Below are 7,888 nucleotides of genomic sequence, written 5' to 3' on the forward strand. Positions count from 1 at the left end.
GGATGGTGGGGATAGGTAGTGAAGGGCCTTGGAAGTGAAGACAAGTAGCTACATACCCGAGAGAAGAGGGAGCCTGTGAAGAGATTCAAAGAGAGGGGTGACACAGACAAAGCGCTGGGACTGGAAAATGATCTTTACACCAGAATCTATTATGGGCCAAATGTTGGCTCTCAGGTAGCCCCATACAACTCCCCTGAAGTCCATAGTAAAAGAGTTCGCTCACAGCAGAAAGCATTTAACGTTGACTTCAGTGACCTTTAGCTCAGGCCATCATACAAAATATTCATTGACAATGGTATTGGGGGTTATGTCATGTGGTACAATTTATACTCTAGAGAACTGACCCACTGGAAACTGAACCAGTGACAGCCATGATATTTTGGTTGCAGTTTTACCCTGACTCTACACTTCATTACTAATTGTTATTATTTATTTGCATCCGAGAAGCACCTTGAAGCCTCAGTGAAGATCAGGGTCCCATTGAAGAGGCAGTGTGTCCTAGGGGATAGAGCACTGGACTGGGACTTAGCACTCCTGGTTATTATTCCTGGCTCTGCTGCTGGTCTGCTGGGTGACCTTGGCCAAGTCACTTCCCCGCTCCATGCCTCAGTTTCCCTCTCTGTAACAAGGGGATAATAATGTTGATCTCCCTTTCTAAAGTGCTATGAGATCTACTGATTAAAAAATGCTACATAATGGCCAGGTATTACTGTGCTAAACACCATATACCAATACAATGAAAAGACCACCCCTGCTCCATTGCACTCACGATCTAGGTAGAAGACAACAGGATTCAGCCAGATGGGGGAACACAAGGTAATAATCAGGCGGACAGTTATGATCAGAGTAATAAACAGAAGTCGCAGAGCAGCAATGATTGCAGCTGCATTACCATGCACACCTATCCCTCAGTTACCAGCACAGCTCCCTGATGCAGTGGTTTTTGGAATAGCTTAAAAAGGACTTCTTTGATCCTTCATAGAGCCCTGCAGAACTGTGGGAGAATGGGAGGAAGGTCCCATTTGTCCCTGGGTGCTGGTACCATTTTCTAGACCTTTTCTCAACAGGCAGAGCAGACAATTGCTCCCCTCTTTGTCCTTACTCAGCAAGAAGATTTCTTTTGAGAAGAGTCAGGAGGGATCTGAGGAAGCAGTGGTGAGGCAGGCCTGTGGACAGCTGGAGACAAAGACCACAAGCTAACAGCTTTTGCTCACCTCCTGAGAAGTTGTCCCATGCCGTCCTGGAGTATGACGTTCACTGAGGTAGACTGCTGCTTTTGGGTGAGAACCAAGGCTGCAGGACCAATTTGTTAACAAATCCTGGGATGAGTTTCAGGGGCTGCATAGCTCTTGCATGAGAAGGGAGACTTACTTGTGCACACAAGGTGAGCTTCCCCTAATGCTGGGCTGCCAGGCCACCAGGATGAGATCACTGCTCCCTATGGAAAGAAAAGCAGTGTTTGCCCTGTTGACATTGGCTACCCCAGAGAGGTACTAGTCACTTGGGCACCAGCTTGTGGTCAGGAAGTCCACAGCGGGTGCTGTTGTCATGGAGGTGTGCATAGCAAAAGCGGTGTGTTGCATGTGATGAAGACAGCCAACATGCCAGAGCTCACTGTGGGATTTAAACAGTTGGGATTTCTAACCCCAAAGAAAGGGGAACTACTCAGTAGTGGTGCAGCCTTAAGGTACGTCTACCTGAGCCCGAAAGTACACCCCATCTGCCGTGCAGATGTATCCTTAGAGTCTCTGTGGCAGGACCCCGGGTACATACATAGGGTGGCCAGGCAAAGTGCACAATGACATTTTCAAAAACTCTAGACTTTGCAGGATTGGACAGCAGGGAATCCTCTATTCCCAGAGAGCAGCATTAAGAGTCATTGTATCTTCATCCCCATTGTGATTCTGGGTGGCCCTGCAAACCTTCTTTTGCCCACACCTAACGAAACCATTTTACAGACTATACAAACCTTGAGAGACATCAGTTCAGCTGTAGTTTAGGCACTGAACTCAGAGTCAGGAGAAATTAGCTCTAGTCCCAGTTCTGCCAACGACCTACTGTGAGACTTTGGGCAAGTCTGTTTCCCTTCCCCAGGGGACACTTTAGCTACAGGCAAACTAGACAGCTGGCTAGGGTGGCAGACTCTGCCTATGGCAGCAGGGGGCAGCCACGCCAAAACCGAGCAATGCTGTGTAGCTCCAGATTGCAACACTTCTCATGAAAGTGCAGTCCAGCTGCCCCCCACTATCCTAAAGGAAGGGTGGCCACACCAAACCAGAGTGGGGCTGCAACCTGGGGCTTGCCCCTACTCACTTCTACCATAACTACCAAAGTATCAGAAAGCTCCTCTCGTCCCTTCCTGACAGTCCCCCAGGGGGGACACCCTTCCATGAGAAAACCTCCATTCTAGGAAGTAGGAGGGGGCTGCCACACTGAAGTTCTGCCTTGGGCAGGAGATGGTCTTGAGCAGCCTCTGCCCTCTGACCCTTTTTCTGTCTTGTCTCTTTAGATTGTTAAATTGCTGGGGCAAGGACCGTCTTTCTCTCTGTGTACGTACGGCTCCTGGCACAATGGGAGCCCAATCTCCTAACTCAGTGGGTGCAGAATTGTGGTGGAGGGGGCACTTTGGAGATTGAAAGCAAGATGGAGGTAGCAGTTGATCCACAATGACAATGCAGTTGCTAATGTTGTGATTATAATATCGAACACATATAAAACACATGAAAGGGAAAGGTGACATATCTTATGATCAGTGGAATGAAGAGGCAGGAGGACCTGCATAACCCTTTCAAATCATAGTGGGGAACTGGAGCTGGATCCCTGGAATAAACATTACATTTTGGTTAGTAATAGTTTACAGCAATGCTGGTAGTGGGATTCATAAAATCCTTAATTGTCGGACTCTCTAGATTTGTATGGTTCAAAAAAGAACTAGATAAGTTCATGGAGGATAGGTCATCAATGGCAATTAGCCAGGATGGACAGGGATGGTGTCCCTAGCCTCTGTTTGCCAGAAGCTGGGAATGGGCGACAAAGGATGGATCACTTGATGATTATCTGTTCTGTTCATTCCCTCTGGGGCACTTGGCATTGGCCACTGCTGGAAGACAGGATACTGGGCTAGATGGACCTTTGGTCTGACCCAGTGTGGCCATTCTTATGAAGGAGTGAATTGATGGTGTACTGATAGAACTATAATTACTCTAGATTGTCTTTCTGTACTTTAAAGGTAGAGGGATTATACTCCTGATGGTTATATCCCTTATTTAGCTTGTGACTTATCAATATCGCTTGTATGTACAGTTTCCATCAAGGTGTCTTCTTTCACATTCTCAATAAAAGTATGGCAGTTTCTACAGAACTTTGTAAACAGAGCCAAAGATACTGCAAATGCATAACTGGGAAATACCCTTCTGAAGAATGTTTTAATATTAATTGCTAAAGCACCAACATGGTTAACTCACATATCTAAGGGATACATTCTCAGGAAAAGGCCCTGGCCTGAATTTCTATTTTATGATATGACAAAAGGTGCTGAATATGAGGTATAAAGCCTTGGTTTATTAATGTATGCTAGATCCCCCCAGGTATAATTACAAGAGCACCGAATCAAATGGAAAAGAAGAGATGCAATTATTCTGGGAAGAAGCTAGCTGTTTTCCACAATAAAGAAAAGGTTAACTATCATGTTATTTGGAAAATACTATCTATTATTCCTGCTATTTTGTTCTGGAGGCAGGGTCTCAGGTGATTGAATTACTTCTTCTCAAAAAGCAGGCCCACAATATCAGAGATATCTGAGCTACCGAGCTGACACTGCAGAAGCAAACTTGATTTTTGTTGGAGGGCCTTTTACTTTGAAGGATTTGGTGGAGCCAGGAGAAGGGCTCAGCAGTTGTAAGCAGGATCCACTCTTCTACTGTACACATGGATGGAGAAGCCAGTATTTGGACCTTGAGAGTTGACACTCAGATCTTCACAGCAACCTAATTCTACATCCAATTCCCTTTAGTTTCAGGGGGTTCCAACGACAGCAGAAGGCCTCCTCTTCTGAGCATATTATCAAATAAGATAGGAAGACTTCTAATGACATAATTACAATAATAATTCCTAGCTCTTATATAGCACTTTTCATCAGCAGATCTCAAAATGCTTTACAAAAGAGATCAGTACCATTAACCCCATTTTACAGATGGGAAAACTGAGTCACAGAAAAGTGAAGTGACTTTCTTAACATTACCCAGAAAGTCAGTAACAGAGCCTGGAATAGAACCCAGGACTATCCAGTAGCAAGGCAAAAAAGTAAAGTATATACGCTGTTAAGACTGCCCTCTGAAATTCTTGAACAAAATGACTCAGTATGAAAGGAAAAGCATGGCCACATGACAATCCTACAGTCAGATACCAAATATAGTTCAGTATAAAGATGATTGCATAGGACCTCCCCAGCTCAGGGGCATGTACAATTAGGTGGTGATCACTCTAATAAAATTAACTTTGCTTACAAAGTAAAATCTCCTTTGCAAAAAGATTTGTCTGGTTAAGCTAAATCTTTTTCTGCATCATTGATTTTGAATAGAGAAGGATTGTTCTGTTTTGTTGTGGCTTTAAATCAACAGAACTCTGTTTTCAACTAGATGTTTCTCCTAGTGTTTTGTGACAATCAGATGAATTCTGTGTGATTATTCTGTGAAGGTAAATTTATTCTAAATGCTCTGGTAAATTTCTGGCAGTTTGGAGGACTCTCCCAGTCAGAACATATGGAAAAGGAAGAGGGACAGGTAAGGCAAAAACAGCAGAAAAGTACTGCAGTGCATGGGTTTACCTAGGTAGGGTGTCACAGCTTGTGCATGCTACACAAGCTAGGAGATCATATTTACAAGCCTACTGTACGGGAAATGGATGAGTGTTTTAGGAATTAAAATAGTGCTATTGTCTAAACTAAATGGACTTACTACTTATAGTTTGGCATTGATAAACTAGCTGCTTCCACTGCTGTAGTTGGAAAAGCTTATATTAAAAAAAAATACAACAAAAAGTAGCTCTAACAGGCACTTAATTCTTTATAAAAGATAATTGATTCAGTCCAGGAAGGATGTTGTGAAATCACAAATGTTTGTCTAAAAATGTATTTCTTGTATATTATATTGAGTAGCGTGTTTATTTTATAACATTTAAAGTGTCACTGCACACTCATGGGCAGCTAGGTAGGTGCATACTTTACAGAATTTGACAAACATTCACAACCTTAAAAACTATTTTTGAAGCATTGTAGCGGTCTTTGATGTGGTCGCCTCATGAAAAGAAAAAGGTATTGATTTTGATTTAGTGCTCATCCCTAGCTCCAGGTGAATTATTAGCCCAAAATAAGAATCAGCTAATTACAAATATATGATGCCATTATATACAATCCAAACCATTGTAACATCTAGCCAGACACCAAAAAGGCCAGCTTCCCTGCAACAGCACAAACTATTACCCCAAAACCAATGCAACAACCTTCCTGACATCACACATGCTCCACTATTCTCCCTGCTGCTTCCTCACAATACTCAGTCAGCTCTACCAAAAATCCAAGAGGGTAATGCAAGAAACATTGGGCTCAAGAGCAATATTTTACTGTCACTGTATAGAATTAATACATGCACATTCACAAAGGGGTATGTTATAGCCGCTGTTGAATGTATGTATATATTTATAGAGAGCTGGGTGAATCCCATAAATACACACATACACTTGATGCCAATATACCCTCTGACTGACAGGATGGAGTAAGTGACCTTCTCAGAGGTGGCCTTAAAAGCACCGTTGTGGAGGGGCTGGTGGACCTGTGCCCCTTGCAGTCACCTTATCACTAGACTATCTTAACTTCACGATGTGTTTGGCCTTCTCCATCCCTGGAGCAAGATTAACCCCGAAATGTGAGTCTCCTGCTTTGCTCCAGAAGCTGCTCCATAACAGAAGTATTTCCCAATGGTCAAAGCCAGTGCTGTTCAGGGTTTTCTTTACAATGTTTAATTTTCACATTAGAAATGCAGGGCTGAAGATTCTTTTAGGCATTGTTTACAATCTTTTAATGTACTATCAGATACATTTTCCCAAACCAGTTGTGCAGTTCCTCTGTTAAGTAGGAATGTTCTCTGAAGCTGTACTTTATTATGTGCACTGGAGAAAGTTTTCTTTACCTTTTTATTCTAGCCTGACTCGTTCCTTTTATCTTTACCTAGAGCCTGTTAATAGCTATAAGTGCTAAATAGGAGTTTGTGGCCCAGTACACTGGGGTCACTAGAGGCTTGAACCAAAGTCCAGTGGAGTCAATGGAAAGACTTCTATTGAGCTTTGGATCAGATCCTAGATTTGCAGGCAGGAGGAGATACTGCTGAACCATTGCAGAAAGTTAGTCAAAAGTAAATTCTTATTGCTTAGTTGCTCCCAGTACAGAAATCTCTCAAATATGAAAGGACGGAAAAAGCATTTCAAATGCCACTTCCTCTTGGGGAGAGAACCCACCCTACGTCATCTAATTGTAGCACTTATGCCCTGCACTGGAGGCTATGTAAAAGAAATCCACAAAGGGGCCATGCAGAAGACCTCTTGCATTCCCCACATGCTGCAGAAGTCGTCTCCAAGCTGACTCCTCGTGCAGAAGGCCAGCAAGGGATGGGGGCACAGCATCATATCTTTGATCCAGTGGCAGTCCAGTTACTCGGCTAAACCTCCATGTCTATCCCTGTGCCAAATTTATCTCTTTGAGCTGAGCGGGTTCCCAGGGCTTGCAGATATTAAACATTCATAACTTTAAAATTACCCCATTTTCTTTAAGTTTGCTCGATATTTAGGTCTCACTGAGTTCTGCAGAACATATCTGGAAAAAGTTGTTTAAATAGTTTTTAAGGTTGTGAATGTTTGTTTATGTCAAGTTTTGAAAAGTATGCCCATGAGTGTGAAGTGACACTTTAAATGTGCACCATAATATTTTAAGAAAACAGAAGCACTACCCCTCTGAGGGCTATCTTCATGCCAGGTTTCACCTTTCAAAGACTATGGTTTTTTTTTTAAACTATAGCTAAAAAGCATGATTTGGTTTTTTTTAAATTGAATGTATATTTATGCTCCTCAAACGCAAACACCTTAAGGGATTTTTCTTAAAGTCTCCCAAAAAAAATCACCATCAGGTGAGAATCAGAATCAGGCATGTCAGAGGTGACCTTTTAGAAAAAGTTAAGTTTGTGAGAAGATGAAGTTGTAACAAACTGTTTTCCAACCTTAATTGTAATGGGCATAACTGAGCACCCCCTATAGGAGAGCCTGATTCTGCAGCCAAGAATCGCAGCAGTTAGAACTAACTTCAGGATATAAATACTACTCTTTTAAATCAATGCTGGAATATGTTTAAAGGGACGCTGTCAAGGTAAGAGCTGAGATTTCTACAACTGCAACAATTATAAATCTAAAAATCATATGAAGCTTGTTACATACTTTATTCGGTGTGGACAATGTAAGTCTAATGAGTTTCACCTTCTGGCTATCATGCACTAGCACAATGTGCAGGATATGAGTTACAGACATGGTAGGGGAAATTTGAAATCCAAACCAAAAGTTTTCAACAAAGAGATTTTTTTCCCCCCAAGGAGTAACTCTGATGGCAGGGATTTTGCACTCAGCCCTTTTCTCACCCTCAGAACCCTGACACAAGGTTAGATCAATCTTCCACCTGCCCTGTATCAGCCTTAAAAGCCCCCTGAGCCTGCATATTCTGAATCAGGGTTCCCTGTCAGCAATGACAATATGCTTCTGTGTGAATGAGATGCAACATTCATCAATGATGCTTCTGTTTTATCAGGTGGGGTTCTGAAGTGGACATTTTGCAGTGCGGACACTAATAGTG

Source organism: Mauremys reevesii, linkage group 10, assembly GCF_016161935.1.
Source record: "Mauremys reevesii isolate NIE-2019 linkage group 10, ASM1616193v1, whole genome shotgun sequence".
Lineage (NCBI taxonomy): Eukaryota > Metazoa > Chordata > Testudines > Geoemydidae > Mauremys > Mauremys reevesii.